The sequence below is a fragment of the Pteropus medius genome, unplaced genomic scaffold (genome assembly GCF_902729225.1).
Source record: "Pteropus medius unplaced genomic scaffold, Ma_sr-lr_union100, whole genome shotgun sequence".
Lineage (NCBI taxonomy): Eukaryota > Metazoa > Chordata > Mammalia > Chiroptera > Pteropodidae > Pteropus > Pteropus medius.
Genome location: NW_024349803.1, coordinates 12,461,129 through 12,477,510, shown reverse-complemented (window position 1 = coordinate 12,477,510; position 16,382 = coordinate 12,461,129). Strand labels below are relative to the sequence as shown.

The following is a 16,382-nucleotide window of genomic DNA, read 5'->3' as shown; positions in this document are numbered from 1 at the left end:
GAAGAATCAACATAGTTAAAATGACCATATTACCTAAAGCATTATACAGATTTAATGCAATCCCCATCGAAATCCCATCGGCATTTTTTAAAGAAATAGAACAAAAAATCATCAGATTTGTATGGAAGCACAAAAGACTCCGAATTGCCAAAGTCATCTTTAGAAAAAAGAATGAGGCTGGAGGCATCACTGCCCGACTTCAAAGCGACAGTAATCGAAACAGCATGGTATTGGCAGGAAAACAGACACACAGACCAGTGGAACCGAATCGAGAGTCCAGAAGTAAACCCAAAATTTTCCACAAAAAAACCAAAATCATGCAGTGGAGAAAAGAAAGCTTCTTCAATAAATAGTGCTGGGAAAACTGGAAAGCCACCTGCAAAAGAATGAAACTAGACTGTTTTCTATCACCACACACCAAAATTAACTCAAAATCGATTAAGGACCTGAATATAAGATCTGAAACAATAAAATGCATAGAAGAAAACATAGGAACTAAACTCAAGGATCTTGGTCTTAAAGAGGATTTTATGAATTTGATCTTAAAGGCAAGGGAAGTAAAAGCAAAAATAAATGAATGGGACTACATCAAACTAAAAAGCTTCTGCTCAGCAAAAGAAACTGTCAACAAGGTAAAGAAACAACCATCCGAATGGGAAAATATATATGCAAGCAACACCTCCGATAAGGGCTTAATATCCAAAATATACAAAGAACTCGTACAACTCAAAAACAACAAAAAAAACAAATGATCCAATCAATAAATAGGCAGAGGACCTGAACAGACACTTCTCCCCAGAAGACATACAAATGGACAACAAATATATGAAAAGATGCTCAACATCGCTAGCTATTAGGGAAATGCAAATCAAAACCACAATGAGATACCATCTCACACCTGTTAGAATGGCTATAATCAACAGGACAAGCAATAACAAATGTTGGAGAGGATGTGGAGAAGTAGGAACCCTCATATACTGCTGGTGGGACTGCAAATTGGTACAGCCACTATGGAAAACAGTATAGCGGTTCCTCAAAAAACTAAGAATTGATCTACCACATGATCCAGCAATCCATCTACTGGATATTTACCCCAAAGACTTGAAAATTCATATCTATAAAGATACTTGCACACCAAGGTTTATAGCAGCATTACTTACAATGGCCAGGACATAGAGGCAACTGAAGTCACCTACGATGGATGATTGGCTAAAGAAGCAGTGGTACATATACAATGGAATATTATTCAGCCATAAGAAGAGATGAAATACTGCCATTTGCGACAACATGGATGGAACTCGAGATTATCGTGCTAAACGAAATAAGCCAGACAGAAAAAGTTCAAAATCACATGTTATCACTTACATGTGAGATATAAACTTAAAAGCAACAAATGAGCAGGACAAATAAACAGAGACCCATAGACTATAGACTAGTGTTTCCCAGAGGACTATAGAGTAGTGGTTACTAGTGGGGTGGGGGAGAAAGGTGGAGGTAGATGGGGTAAAGAGGGTCAAATATAGAGGGGTAGAGGAAGGGTGAAGTGGGTAAAAGGGATCAAATATATGGTAGCTGGAAGAAACTGGATTTTGGGTGGCGAACACACAATAGAATATACAGATGTCAAATGATGATGTACACCTGAAAATTATATGATTGTATTAACCAATGTTACCTCAATAAACTTAATTTAAAAAATTACTAGGAAAAAAAGGGTAAGATGCCTTATTTCTACATAAGTCTTAAGCTAATTCTTTCCTAAAGCCTTTTTGATTAGGATCATGTTAAGATTGACAGAAACGTTGAAATGGATTTTTTTTGTAAACTATTTTGCACGTAAATTAAAAATTGAGTTGCATTGGTAATCATTTTGTAGTTGTTTCAGGAGAATTATCAGTTCTTTAAACTCCTTGCAACAACACAATTATCAATTCGGTGGTCTTCCTTCCCAGTGTATAACCTCGATTCACTCATAAGGCTAAAAAAAGACAAACCTAAATTACAGGTCATTTCACAAAGGAATTGGTCTGTAACTTTGAAAAATAGTGTCTTGAGAGTGAAAAGCTGTGAATTGCTCCAGAGTGAAGGAGACTAAAGAGACGTGGCAACTAAATGCAATGCGTGATTCTGAACTGGATCTTTTCATTATAAAGAACATTACTGAAGCAACCAGCAATATCTGAATATGTACTGCACATTAGATAATAGTATTGTGTAAATGTTACTTTTCCTGAATTTGATAACTGTATTATTGATATATGAGAATGTCCTTTATCTCTGAAATTTAACTGAAAAAAAAAAACTAAACTAAAAAAAAATTGGATGAGAACGTATATATAATACACTATTAATTTCCTATTATTGCTTTAACAAATTACCACAGACTTAGTGGCTTAAAATAAAAAAAATTATTATCTTACAGTTCTGGAAGTCAGAAGTCTGAAATGGGTCTTACAGGGCTAAAATTAAAGTGTCTGCAGGATTAGTCCTTTCTGAAGGATCTAGGGAAGAATGAGGTGCCCTTACATCTTCAAAGTCTGCAATGGCCGGTAGAGTCTTTGTCATGATGTCATCTCTTTGGTTCTGACTCTTCTGCCTGCTTCCCTTTTTCCATATATAAGGACTCGTAATTACATTAGACCCAGGATAGTCTTCTTATCATAAAGTCATCTGATTTGCAACCTTAATTCCCCTTTGCCATGTAACATACTGTATTTATAGGTGCCAGGGATTAGCATGTAGACATATCTGGGGGCCATTATTCTGCCTTACACACACACACACACACACACACACACACACACACACGGTTACCACACACACACACACACAATGAGAGAGAAAGCAAATGTTATGATGTTAACAATACAATAAATGCAGAGGAGAGTATAGGTGGAAATCGATTGTAATATTCTTTGTGACTTTGTGGGTTTGAAATATTTTCAAAATAAATTTTTTTTTTTTTTTTTTTAGGCGTGAGTAAACCCTTGGTTGACTTCACAGATTGCAAGGACCTTGTCAGCTTACAGTCTCTTATGCTTTTTTATTTTTTATTTTTTAGGCCTATAGCACCTGGTCTTCCTAGGTGGTCTCCCATCCACACACTAACCAGATCTGACCCTGCTTAGCTTTCGAGATCAGACGGGATCGGGCTCGTTTAGGGTAGCATGGCTGTAGACTCTTCAAAATAAAGTTTAATTAAAAAAAAAAACCCTCCTTACAATAGCGCTGGATATTTTAAGCAGCACAAATCCACAATCCCTTATGTGAAGTTCAAAGAGCTGAAAACTGACTATTTTTTCATAACTCCTTTGGCTTAAAAGCCCCACCTGAACTGTCACGAGGCTCTTCATAGCCTCTATGTACTCCCTTGCTGTGACTGTTTAGCAATGTCCCTTTACTCCCTCTGCACTGTCTCATGTGGGGTGGTTACCATGCCAAGCTCTGGGCTAGGTCCTAGGAGGCAAAACAGGGAGGCAGGGCCCTGCCCTCCGAGAGCCCAGAGTCCAGCAGAGCAAATGCCCAAGCTACCCATTCTACCATTCGATCAGCAGAACCTAACCCAGGCCAGAGGATGGGGAGACAAGGAGCTGGAGCAGAGATGGTGTTTGGAGGAGGTGATGCATATTAGTAAATGAGTGAGGATCAATGAGGAGAAGATAAACTACGCAGGAGAACAGCGTTGGGGAAATGCTTAGAGGCTTGAGAGCACGTGGCCTGTTTGAGAAAATCCACTTAATCAGTCTGATGGGACGGAGAGTGGAGGCTAGAGGGCAGACAAAGCCAGGCCATGGAAGAGGGCTTCTTAGCATGAGATGACCACAGTAAGGAAACTATTTTGATCCTGAAGTTCCTGAGGAGTCACCATAGGGATTTTTTATTATGGAATATTTAATGATAAAACACACACTAAAATATATGTGGTAGGCAGCTTTTAAAATGGCCATCAGTGATTCCCGCCTCCCGGTGTTCACACTATTGTGTAATTCTCTCCCCTTGAGCGTGGGCTGGACCTGTGACTTGCTTCTCATGCATAGAATATGGCAAAAGCAATGGACTGTCACTTCTGAGATTAGTTTATGAAAACTCTGGCTTCCTTCTGGCTCACCTCTTTGCTTCAACTCAGTCACTCTGATGAAGCCAGCTGCCGTGTTGTGAACTGCCCTATGGAGAGGTCCACGTGTCAAGGAACTGAGGGTGGCCTTTGGCCAAGAGCTATCAAGGATCTAAGGCCCTCAGTCTGACAACTCACGAGGAACCGACCTGCTAACCATTACATGAGCAAGCTTGGAAGCAGGTCCTTCTGCAGTCAAGCCTTGAGTTGACTGCACCACCAGCTAACACCTTACAGCCTCTGAGAGTCTTGAGGCAGAGGACACAGATCCACAGAAAAATAAGTGGTTTGTTGATTTAAGTTCTTAAGAAAAATTTTAAAAAATCACCTGACCCACCAGATGAAGAAATAGAGCATATCAGTTCCTTTAAAGCTTCTTGTGTGTCTTTTCTCCATACACCCCCAGACCCATTTCTGCTGTCAGAAGTCACAGCCATCCAGAATTTTGTGTTTATCATTCCCTTGCTTTTACCATTTTAACACATGTATGTTTGCCAAATTTTGTTGTTTTGCAGGTTTTTGAGCTTTATATAAACAGAATCACACTGTATGTATGCTTCTGTGACTTCTTTTTTTAAATCTGAAATTAAGTTCCTGAGATTGAGCCATGTCAATCATGTGATTCATTCGTTTTCACTGATGTGAATTTCACCATTCCCCTTTCCTTAGATGCGTAGAATGTTTTCAGTGCTTTGCTATTGCAACCAGGCTGCTATGAACATTCTTGTGCATGACTCCTGGAACATATGAGCCAAGGTTTCTCTGGGGTATACACCCAGGAGTAAAGTACCAGCTTATATGGTATAAGCATCTTCAACTTTATAATATAAGGCAAATGTTTTCCAACATGTCATATGATACTTTACATTTCCAGCTGGAGTGCATAAGAATTCCTTTGTTCAACATCTATTTGAGATTGTCTGGTTTACTCATTTTTGCCTTTGTGATAATTATACGACACGTCATGATTTTAATTTGCAGTCCCCCAATTACTACTAAGATAAACAGTTTTTCAATGCTTATTGCATATTGTTTTATTCTCCTGTGAAATGCTTATTTATGACTTTTGTCCAGGTTTTTATTGGGTTGTCTTTAACTGATTGATTCACAGGAGTTCTTCATTCTGATACTATACCTTGTCAGTTATATATGTTGCAAATATATTCTAGCTTTGGGGGTTACCTTTTCATTATTTTTAAAGTGTTTTGAAGAAAAGAAGTTATAAAGTTTAACATAGTGTAATTTATCAGTCATTTCCTGTATGAAGTGCACTTTTGTGTCTCGCTTTAGAAAAACGTTTTCTCCCACTAGTTTATATAGATTTTTTCCTATATTTTCTTAACATTGTAAAAGTTTGGCCTCTCACATTTAAATCTAATCCATCTGAACTGGATTCTTTTAGTTTGGTATAAGGTATCCACCAACTGGATATGAATATCTAAGTTCATAATTTTTGTATGGATAATATTGAACCATGTTGAAGGGTCCAGCCAGTTCTCACCGATTTGCAGTGCTATCAAGTCTCCATATAAGTATGTCTGTTTCTGGGCTCTGTCTTCTGTTCAGTTGTTCTGTTTCATATATCCAAAGGAATGAATTCACTCTTTCAGAGAGATATCTGCACGCCATGTTCATTGAAGCATTATTCATAATAGCCAAGATATGGAAACAACCTCAATGTCCATTGACAAATGAACGGATAAAGAAGTTGTGGTATATATATTCAATGAAACGTTATTCGGCCACAGAAAAGAAAGAATCCTGGCTAAGTGAAATAAGTCAGAGAAAGACAAATATTGTATGACCTCACTTATATGTGGAATCCAAAAACAAAAACAAAACGAAATAGAAATAGCAAGTAGAAGAATAGTAGTTGCTGGGGCTGGGGAAAATGGGGCGATATTAAGTCAGAAGGTACAAACTTGCAGTTATAAAATGAATAAATTCTGGCGATCTAAAGTTCTGTATGGTGGCTATATTTAACAATACTGTATTACACACTTGAAAGTTGCTGAGAGAGTAGATCTTAAGTGTTTTAACCACACACCCGCCCCACCCCCCAAAACGGTAACTATGTGAGGGGATGGAGGTGCTAACTTTATGGTGGTAATCATTATGCAATATGTAAGTATCAAATCATCATGTGGTACACCTTAAATCTACACAATGTTACATGTCAATAGAGCAGGAGGAAGAATAAAATATTTCAGTAATGCTAGGGTGAATATACATCTAATAGTTGTATACTCTGAATTATTTCCTCCAATGATGAACTTTGTCCACCTATTTACGGCTTCTCTAAAATAGGTGATATTTATTTTTTACTTTAAACACCACTGTTAGCAAAGCAAAACACAAAAAGCCCTCCATATTATTTGGATACATGCTGAAGTTGGAGAACCACAGCCCCAATGAGACCTTGGAAAGCAAGTGCTGAGAATAGCAGAGACTTCAGCTGAGTCCCTGAAGGACTATTAGAGAAGAACCAACCTGTTCTTCTGTCCAAGATCGTTAAATGAGCAAGCAATAAATGTCTATTAGGTTGAGCCATTATGCATTTGTCTCTAAATTACTATGCCCTAGACAATGCTAACTTATATACTTACCTCATTAATTTTCAGTTTTTTTCTTTTCCTAATATATGGACTTAAAATTCTAAATTTTCTATAAGGACTGCTTAAGCTGCATTCATTAATTCTGACATTTAGATTTTTTATTATGATTTAGTTCAAAATATTTTGTCCATTTGATTGAGCGGGCCATTAGGTTATTTAGAAGTGTATGTCTAAATTTCTAAACTTATGAAATTCTTCAATTATCTTCGTATTGATTTCCAGTTTAATTGCATTGTGGTCAGAGAACATCCTCTATATGATTTCGACTCTTTGAAATTTGATGAGATTGCTAGGATCAATTTTTATAAATACTCTGTGTATACCTGAAAAAGTGTGCACATTCTGCAGACGTTGAATGCATCATTGTTTTCAATGGAACAAGGTTGTTAACTACATGGTTGAAATCTGTATGCTTACTATTTTTATTTGCTTGTTCTGTCAAATTCTGAGAAGTTTGTTAAAAATTCTCACTATTGTAGATTTGTCTGTTTCTTATTGTTCTTATTTTGGTTCTATGCAATGAGAACATTTTATTAGGTGTGTAAAAATTTTAAATCATTGTATCTTCAGTGAAACAAATCTTTTATTATCATATGGTAACCAAACTCGAGTAACGCTTTCTTGTCTTAAAATCTGTTTTCTTTGGTAGTAATGTGTTACACTCTTTGGGTAGTATTTTCATGTCTTATCCTTTTTCATTCTTTTACTTTCAATCTTAATATGGCCTATGATTTACCCATGGCTCTCCAGTCTTTAAACGGGAACATTTAAACATGTAATTTAACTACTAATATATTTGTTTTTAAAACTATATTATTTCATGCTGTTTGCCTCTCTTATCAGGCCTTCTTTTTAACTGATATTTCAAATGAATAATTTCATATTTTCCCCTTCTACTAGTATGGAAATGGTATTATTTCTGTTCTTTCATTGATTATCTTTCATTTTACAATGTAGACTTAGCAAATTTAAACTGAATCAAAATCTTTTTTCTCCTCCTGGACAACATAAGGTTCCTAGAACATTTTATCTCCATTTATCTTCTCTACTTTCATAAAATTGTAATGTGCTGTATTTTCTATCTTGTTTTGTTTTTGACTAATTATTATTACTCTTTTATATGGTCAATCACCTTTTGCATTTGCCCACCTAACTTTTTGCTTTTTTTACCATTTTTCCTTGCTTTTTTTACCATTTTTCTATCTGGTATCACATTCCTTCTGCCTAAAGTCCATCTTTTAGGATTTCCTTTAGTGACCTCCTACTGATAGCAAACTCCCAGTTTTAATTTTTCTGAAATTTCTTTATTCTAGCCTCATTCCTAAAAATTTTTTACCGGGTATAAAATCCTAGTTTGGCAGTATACTGAAAAAAAAATTGTTCTAATATATATAAATGTTTAATTGTCAGGATAGCTGTCCTTGCTTTGAAGGTCAGAGGAAAATCCTAAAAATTTCTTTGCCTTTAGTAATCTTAGTTTCATAAAACTGTTGCCTAGATATGGGTTCATTTTTATTGTTTTGGATTACTTGGGATTTTGAATCTGTGGAGTAGTGTTCTTCATCAGTTTTAGACAATTCTCAGCCTTTATAGCTTCAGATGATCTCTCTGCTTCTCTGGGACACCAATCAAACATATACTGGATTTCTTGAGTACCCTCCCTGCAGCTTACCCTTTCCTCCGTATTTTCTTTTTCCTCTTTGCTGCATTCTGCAGCAAACAACAACAACAACAACAACAACAAATTGTTCTGTTAAACAATTCCCTTCAGCTTTGTTCATCTGTACTTTAAATTTTATTTTTCATTTCTAGAAATTACATTTGGTGTTCAAATTTGCTCTACCATTATTTTTAGTATCCCATTCTATTTTCAAGCACATCTTATATTTTAAAAATTGTACTAATTTGCATTTTACAGTCTGTATTTGATCACTCCAGATCTGTTTTCTTTGTAGGACAGTGGGCTGTCTTTGCTTTTGAGGGTTATCACCAGTGGTGTGGTTTCCTTGTTTGCTTATTGACTGTGTGCTGCTCATAGTTCTTGAAAAAATTATTGATGTGGTTTCACCATGACGTAGGGTAAAGACTGCTTATTCCACAAATTTGCTTCTACCAGGCACTTGGGATTCTATATCTGGAACCACTTTAATTATGACCTGGGTGTCCTCCTCTCCACTCTAGCAATACAAATTTGGGCTTTAATTCTGCTCAAGAGTTGATACTTGATCTAGTTTCTAGGGCCCCAATAAAGAGTCTACCAGACTTCTTAATTTAGGTGGGGCCTAGTCATCTACTCTTTCTTGTCCTGAAAAGCTATCCAAAATTATAGCTTGATCAGCAATTGCTCCTAGGTCCTAAGTGGCTTGAAACAACTTTCTAGGTTCTTATCACATCTTGGATTTTGGCCTGATCATTCTTTATTATTGTTAACTCTTGTTAAGATTTTTAAAATATTTTACCTAGCGTTTTCATTGCACTCATAAGGAGCATTGCCCCTAAAATGTAGCCTATTATGCAAGTAGCAGAAATCAAGATCTTTGCTTGGTTCTTCAGTCCTATGTTTATAGGCATGTTTTAATCCTATTTAGGATGCATTATTATTTGTTGTGCTATGGATTCATGTTTATCAACTCTGGGAATTTTCCAGTTCCGCTTAAAACATTGTCCCTTCTCCATTCTCTTCATTTACTTAATGTAAGGAAGTATATTAGACATTCTCATTCCATTCTCCATATCGCCTACCTTTTGTTTCATACAGTCCTTCTCTTTATCTCTTGGCCGTCTTCTAGGTATGTTATTTAAATATAACTTCAAGTTTAAATCGCTTCAATTATATCTAGATCATTTTCGACTTATCCATTGAGTTCTTGATTTGTCTTTTTCACTTTTAATGTTGACCTTAATAGTCTGCTTATTCCTTCTTGTGTGCTCATCTTTGTAATTATAGCTATTCTGCATTTTATTTCCAACGATTGGAATGTATGAAGTCCTTGATGGTATAAAGCTATTTCCATGTTTCTCTTACCAATCATAATGACTAGTCTTAAACATTTGGCAATCATCATCAGGTAATTCTATGGGAGTTCCCTAGGCCTAACTTGGAAAGTTTCCCTACAAAGATTTGATCCTGCTTCTTCTGGTATCCAGAAGTACCCCCATCCTAGAAGCACCCTAACACCAGTCCTTACCCTGATCCAGATCCAGTTCTAATTGTTTAGTCCTGGGCTTGGGGTTGGGAAGGAAGGGAAACCCTTCTGCTTGCCCAGCAATACCTCAGAAGAAATGTTTTGAGATCTAGTTGAATGGAGGTAAGTTGCTCAGAGGTCCTGCTTACTCATACCAAAACCGGATAGTCGCTTTAAGACCTCCATTTTATTTGAAACACATTAAGTATGACTATTTTATGAACTGTACGTTGCTAATTCTAGCATCTCATCTTCATGGGTTTCATTCTGTAACTTTCACTAAAGTTTACTCAACTATTTATCTTGATTAAAAATGTTTAAAATGAACAAATCTTAAATGTAAACCAGATGAATTTTTGTATTAGGCACACACCTGTTTAACCACTACCCAGATCAACATGTGGGACATTTCCATGACTCCAGAATGTTCCACTAGGTCCCTTGTTGGTCAACTCCTTCCCTACCTCCAGGTAAACTTAACATGTCACCTTGACTGATTTTCCCTGTTCTTGACCTTCATGTAAAATGACCACTTTTAGTGATAAAGCTATGAACATTTGTAGATGTTTTCATTTCTCTTGAGAATCCCCCCTTCTCAAAACCACCCCTCCCCCAGTAATAATTCTGGGTTATAGAGTGGATATAGTTTTAAGCTTTCTTAGAAACTGCCTTTCCAAAGTAGCTGTGTCATTTTACATTCTCAGCAGCATGTATGGGAGTCCCAGCTGTTTGTACATTCTTGATATTGTCTAGTTGTTGCATGGAGTGCACTGTAGTGTTTTCTCATTTTTGGTTCAAATTTGTATTACTAATCATGCTAAGTATCCTTTTCATATGTTTATTTGTTTTTGTGGTAACTGTTCAGATTTTTTTTTTTTTTGGCATTTAATTATATATCCTGTCAGATACATTGTGGATATTTTCTTCCAGTACGTGGCTGCATTTTTTTACTTTTAATATCTTTTTAATGCATTTTTGTGAATTCTAATCCTTGTCTACTCCAAGGTTGCAAAGGTATTTCTTCTAGAAGGTTTGCAATTTTCATTTTTACTTGTGTGTATGGTGAGGTAATGGTCCATTTTTCTTTATACCAATGTCCAGTTGCTCTAGCACACTTATTGGGGGTGAGGGAGACAGAAAAACAAAACCAAAAATCAGTATATAATTTAGGAAAAGTATAGATCAAAAAAGGCCACTAAAACACTTCAATAAGTTCATACAATGAAGATCAATCTTATTGGATAGTTTTGAAAGCTATGTAGCAGTTGAAAATGCGGTTTATCTTGACAATGAAAGACTCAAGGAGGAGTTATGAGGTGCTTTGGAAGAGTAGGGACCGAAAATAACAGAAAACAAGTCTAGCACTAAATCTTGATGGGTTGGATTTGATGAGCTCCTTTGAATTAGACTAGGTTTAGAATACTGGGTCTACCATCTAGTTTAGAAATCTGAGTCAATTCCCAGGAGAAAAGAAAATGGGTTATTTCTCCTGCTGGACTGCTAGAACGCTTTGATTTTTGTTTCAACCAAGAATGCCCCTCTCCCGATCAAATTTCTATCATTGTTTCAAAGCCTGGCAACCTTTTCAGATCTCCCTAAAAGAATCAATCACTACAACACTTCCAGAGAACATAGGACATCCCTGAGGCTCAATGGTACTACAGTTGAGAGCAGCACACGTAAGACAAACTGAACCTAATGTTAAGTCTAACTTTCTATGATGTCACAATGATGCTTTGGAGAAAAAAAGAAAATCCAATGGTTCTCCAGCTGCCTCAGGATATAAACTAAGCTCTATACAGATCAGCTTCAAAGACAGTTGTACTGTTCCAATTCACATCTGTAGCTCTATTTCTCATCATTTACCAATGTTTTATGCTGAGCCAATCCACACAGTTTCAAACGAAGTTTAAAAAACTGTCTCAGCATCATCCCAAGTGCCGATTCAAAAAACCTAGTATAAACATAAGACTAATATTCAGAATACTCGTTAAAAAAGCCCAATTGTGACTAATATCCCTCTTAAGTATCACTTCTCTATTCACCCACTCTATAGGCTGAGAAGTCACATGAAATCATTGTATAAACATAGCACTCTATGAATTTAAACTACTGAATCAATTCTAGGCATACTAAGGTAGCCAGCTGGTTTGTGCAATGCAAATATTAAGCAAATAAAACCATTTAACTACAATTTACTTAGCCTGAGTTTTACCAGTTGTATACATGTATACATAAGGCATACACTTGAACCTTAAAAAATCATAAACTCACCAATTCTGTCACAGCTCCTGATATTCAGCAATGAACACACATACACCCAATTTAGACTGGAGACATTTGAGCTAATAATATCAACCACTACTTTGCCAAATGTCTTCACTCTACCCACTATTTCAGTCTTCAGTGGAAAGAGTACTATTAGTAGGCTGAATGATTTCAGCTTTTTGTTAACTTTGAGAAATGGAATATGACAAATTTGTCCTGGTTTCCTCACCTACAAAACTGGGTGATAATTGATGGAAATTACAATTTGGGAAAACTGAACAAAAACAAAATAGATAAAAAGTAAAGTGGGCAGGTACTATTTAACATTTAATATCTATGTTACTGGTATTTCAGTGAAAATATGAAGCTTAATTTGGTTATTCTAACAAATTCCCAGCTCTTTACTTTTAAAATTCTTAGCTTTCCTAAAGGCTGAGACTACAACAAAAAAGCTACTGATGTCAAAAGGACATTATAACCTAGGGAGATATCAAATAACCTAATTTGGCTCCAATTTCAGATGTTCTTTACAAACTGCATGTTTTTATATGTGAAAAGTACAGGACTGAAAAATCAATAAATCTATGGAAAATATAGAACAGAAATTTCTTACTGAGCTATGAGATAGTTATATTATTTGACCTTTTGATTAACAGATATAATTAGGTCTAGCAGATAGGAGCCTGACATTTAATTTGAAAATGGCAATGCACTTTTGTTCTATACATAATCTTAAGAAAGTGTGATTATATCCTCACCATACCAAAATATTAGGATACACTATTTTTTTTCTTTTAGGCGAAGCAACCCTTGGATGACCTCACAGATTGCAAGGACCCTGCCAGATTACAATCCCTTATTAGTATTTTTTTAACACCTACAGCACCTGGTCTTCCTTAGGATATATTATTAATAAAAAAACCAACACGCTGTATTTTCATAAGCATATTATAATTTTAAAAATTTTAACAATTCAAATAAAATTCAGCTAGTTAACATAAATACAGAGTAAATGCACATAATTTACAGCCATGTACATAAATGCAATAGCAACCCTCACATAATGGTCAAAGATATCAACTCTTTTGAAGTTGATTATTTACCTACGACTGATAGGTCATAATTTAATTGTTCACATATGCGGGGGTACACATTCAAAATGTTTAAAACTAAAAACTGGGTAAACCTAGAATTTTCATTTTCTAAAAGGAGTAGCATAAAAAGCAGCAGCATATAGATTAACGAGAAATTTAAGGGCATGACAGAGAAGAGATCTAAGTGGGCAGAAAGTACATTAAATATTTTTATGTAATTAAAATTCCTTTTAATTGAAATCATTCAGAAATATCTTATTCTTAGAAATGTTAAAATCAGGAACAGTATTAGAGGAGGGAAAAGCTGAACTATTATTATTTTCCAGCCCAAAAAAAGTCCCTATAATACTTACAGTCTGGGCAGAAGAGCATGTAAACAACAAGACAGGCATAAACAATGCTGGAAAAGTACAGACTGCTAGCATTTAAATCCTTTAAGTTCAAATCAATATTTTTAGTGATTTAAAATAAACCTAAAAATGCTGACATGTTTCTGCTCCAGTAAGAGTAAACACTCATTATTTTGAACCCAAACTCTGCTGGGTCCTAATATACTACTGCTATTCCACAGTGGGCATTAAGTTTTAGGAGACAAAAGGCTGAATTAAATAATCTAATGATAATCTTGGTGTTGAAGTTACAAATCAATTACTTGTGGGCCCTATCCAATAAGGTTGGTTCTACAAAGTTACATACATAATAAGAAATAAGACAAAGCTTTGGTAATAAATGTACCTAAATTTAAAATCACTGTATGAGACCCCATAATGACCGGGTTGGCAATTCTCAGATTTGGACTTTGAAATTTAGGAATTTTTCTATTTTCTATAGCCACAAGTACCAGAGTTCCATCTGCTGCTCTAGGAGAGTACGCTCTTTCAGTATCTACTGCTTTAACCTGAATAAGTTCAATTTAATTTTCTGAGAAAATTCTACAATAAAACTATATATCAACCTGAAGAGTGCCGACTACCTCTATACTAGAAATAAAACATTATCTGATAGAAAATAGATGAAAACAAGTTTTTAAAAAAGTCCAATATTTTACGTATGTTTTTCTTTTTAAACATTTGCATCAATTAAAAAAAGATCTAAGAAATGTTTCAGGGACAAATTTGATAAATAATTTTTATACATAGTTTTCTTTTTTTAATTACCTCTGTCATAAAGAAAACTACAGCAGATGGCGCTTTGGGGAAAAAAAAATTAAATGATGTTGCTCTTTTCCAACTGTTGCATAAAGAAACAAAGTCTAAGACTCTAGGATCCTTTCCTTCCAGTACATACATAAAACTCACTTTTAAAAGCTGAATATAATACACTAAAATTCAACGTAAATTTTACTTGCTAAATACAAACAGGAATAGAAAATATGTTCATCCTTGAAGGACACTTGATATGAATTTGCTACAACTGAATAATAAGATGTTACTTAGCTGCTGGTTTTCGCATCGTTCTTAATCATTTGTGGGGTACTGAGATCATAATGTTAGGGAGAGTTTCTGTCCTACATTCAATATAACTAATATTTACAGATCTTCACAAGGCAAATGGCACTGTATTAGGCAGTACAAGTGGCACCTGAAAAGGCAAGCACTACAGATGGAGAATTTCTTTACAGATTTAAGTTAGAAACCCCTGCTATTATTTTTTGGCATATTCCTCACAATAAATGTCAAAGCTGAAATTCACCATAAAAGTTATGAATAATCCCAAAGGTGATGAAACTGAATTTGCCTTTGGTCTCCAAATAGATTGAAATGTTTTTAATTTCAATCAAAGCACCTCAAAAACGTCCAGCTACTGTTGATTATAAGAAAGTTAGAAGGTGAGGAAATTTAAGAGGGCACTGTGTTTCATTGGTGATAGCAGAGAAAGCTTGCAATGACATGCTACAATTTTCTGTTAAGTCACTACAGTGTACACAGAATACTTAAAACATTTATATTAAAGATCTCCAAAACAACATACCTAAAGCCCAGAAAAATGTTATGAATACTGTTTCTGCCTAATACATGACCAATGTTTTAAAAATAACCTTAATGTGGAATTCTCCCCTATTCTTTCTAACCACCCCCAAAGGCCACAAAGTGCGTTCACAAAGTCACTCTTAAGATAAAGCCATTGCACGAAATGTACAGTTCTGTATGTTGAAATGAGTACCACGCTGGAGTTTAATTGTAGAAGTTTTTTATACCAGTATAGCAACATCCATAAGCTAAAGTCTCTTAATAGAATTATAGCCAACATCTTCATAAGGGCTATACATATAATACATTTAAAGTATTAAAAGGTGCAGTTGAATTCAACAGCCAAATGTAAAAGCTATATCCTGTTAGCACACTTAATCTGAATTATCTTGAATCTTTCTATGGATTTCCATCAAGAAATTAGGATAGAATACATTTCTTTACAAAAGCAGTTTGTTCATTTACAAATCTAAGTCAATTAGGATCATTACCTGCTCATCAGACAACAGAGGGCCCTCTTCTATGTTTGTACTACCCCAGATATTTATGTTGCCCTAAAGAAAAAAACTTTTAAGGGCAAAGCTGAAAATTACCATTTTCTCCACAAAATAAATGCAATCTATACAGATCTTCTGAAAATAATTCAAATGTTCAAATTCTTAATGTGAAAGCAAAAGAGATAGATACAAAAGTGGTCAATTTTTTCCACTTTAAGAAAATGATACTTAGGTGTGATATGTGATGACCCAAATTCAAAACTAGTAAATCACTGAAAAGACAACTGCATAAATTTAGAAAAGATGAGGACATGCTCGAATTACTGAAATGGCCCAAAATCAACATTTTACTGGTTTATTTTGTCCCAAATGATTACCATTTGAATTTGATATGTTAACAATTTAAGTGTCCACATGATGCTAAACATCAAGCACCTGTTAGCAATGGCAACCAAAAGATTTTAAAGATAAAAACATATAAGATACTTAGACACTATTTCATTAGTTGTCATTAGCTGTCAAAAACAGTGACTAATGCTAAATAATTAACTTTAAAATATTGGGCCAGATCCTCTCAAGGAAATGTGAAAATAATACTGAGGATCTCAATATTATTGTTGTTTTACAAGAATTACATAG

The 16,382-nt window shown here is 35.1% G+C and overlaps 1 pseudogene; it reads right to left on the bottom strand.

Annotated features, from left to right (window-relative positions):
• Positions 1–3,060: 3,060 nt before the first annotated feature.
• Positions 3,061–3,179, bottom strand: LOC120582598 (uncharacterized; annotated as a pseudogene).
• Between the last annotated feature and the right edge of the window lie 13,203 nt (positions 3,180–16,382).